Raw genomic sequence first — 1,636 nt, 5'->3', positions numbered from 1 at the left:
TCAATTTCTTATCTGTTTGATCATTTATACAAAGGAATATGTTTGTTCCCAGATATATTCAAAGCAAGGGTAATGACAACTGGTATATAGAGTAGATTGAGAACTTAACAAGTCTTGTTATTAACAGAACAGCACCTAGTATACAGAAGGGCTTCCCTGGTGGCTCAGAGGTAAAGAATCTGTCTGCGATGCAGGACATGGGTCCAGTCTTTGGGCCAGGAAGACCTCCTGGAGATCCTCATTTTCTGGAGAACAGAATGGCAACCCATTCCAGTATTCCTGCCCGGAGAAACCCACGGTCAGAGGAGCCTGGAGAGCTATAGTCCTTGCAGGAGCAAAAAGAGTCAGACACGACTTAGCAGCTCAACCACAGCCACTGCCAGAGCATACAGAAGGCTCGGAAGGAAGGGGCTGGTTGAACCCACATGTGGAGAACCACAGATAGAGAGTGACCGCAGATACTGAGGGCAAACTGAATGTTATACTCGAATTTTCAACTGCGTGGAGGGTTAGTGCCCTCAACTCCCATGCTGTTGAAGGATCAGCTGTATTTATAATTGCCAACTGATGATCACAATAAGTTTAGTTAACATTCATAACCTCACATAATTACAGTTCTAGGGTGGAGGCAAGCTGCTATTAGAAGCTTAATTTCTCCATCTGACATGTCAAAGCTCCATGAGGAAAGAAAGAACATAATTTGAGCTGTACACTCATGTATCACAAGCACACAAAAAAGCCTTGGACACGCAGTCAATACTAACTAAATATTTGTCGAATTAATTGCATTAAGAAATCCTAGGTGCTTTGATGTGTCTTATTTATCTTACTGTTAAATTGAGGGTTATATTTCATGGAGGGTGCATGGGTGAGAGTTGTTTAGCACTTTAATCCTTGAGTGATACTGCTCAATAAACAAGGCACCCTGGTAAGAGAAAAATGGCTAAGAATTCCCAATGAAGTCTTCAAGGAGGGTGGGCCTCGAAGCATGGGGGGCGTTTTACTGGATAGCAGAGAGTTTAAAAAATGGCTTAATAAATGTCTGATCAGTTTTTGCACGTTCAGCACAAGCCACGCTTACTTCATGTGTTGCCCAGCCAACTAAACAACACAGAGAGGTGCAGCTTTAAATAATAGAGCTAGATGTTTGGATTTATGAAGCCAGTGTTGAGTGGAATTGCCCAGAATGCTTAAGCACACAATTTCCCAGATCCACTCTTGCATTTTGAATTTTGCTGTATTCCTACTCCTGCTTTGTCAATAAAGTTTCTCAAATGAATGCATTTTTATTTCCCCAGGTTACTACTCTATAATGTTAAATAAAACTTGTGCCAGAACTAATCTTTGCAGAGCTTAATCTCACCTGCCTGTGCTTTTAATTATTCCACTTGCCATTTTATTTTGCTGAGCCTACATGGTGGAAAAAATGGAAAAAAAGAATGCTAAACAGCAAAATGAAGCATAAATCCATATATACACATATGTATATTTGGCACAAGTTCACATATACACCTGCAGGAGACTCACCTTTTAATTAATCCATGTATCCAAATTAATGAAGATCTGATGCTGATCTTAATCCTTCCTGGGTTTAGGAAATTGGTACAAACCTAATTAAGTGTGATTGAGAAAAAAA

Source organism: Bubalus bubalis, chromosome 15 (genome assembly GCF_019923935.1).
Source record: "Bubalus bubalis isolate 160015118507 breed Murrah chromosome 15, NDDB_SH_1, whole genome shotgun sequence".
NCBI lineage: Eukaryota > Metazoa > Chordata > Mammalia > Artiodactyla > Bovidae > Bubalus > Bubalus bubalis.
Note: the sequence above shows the minus strand (reverse complement) of the source record.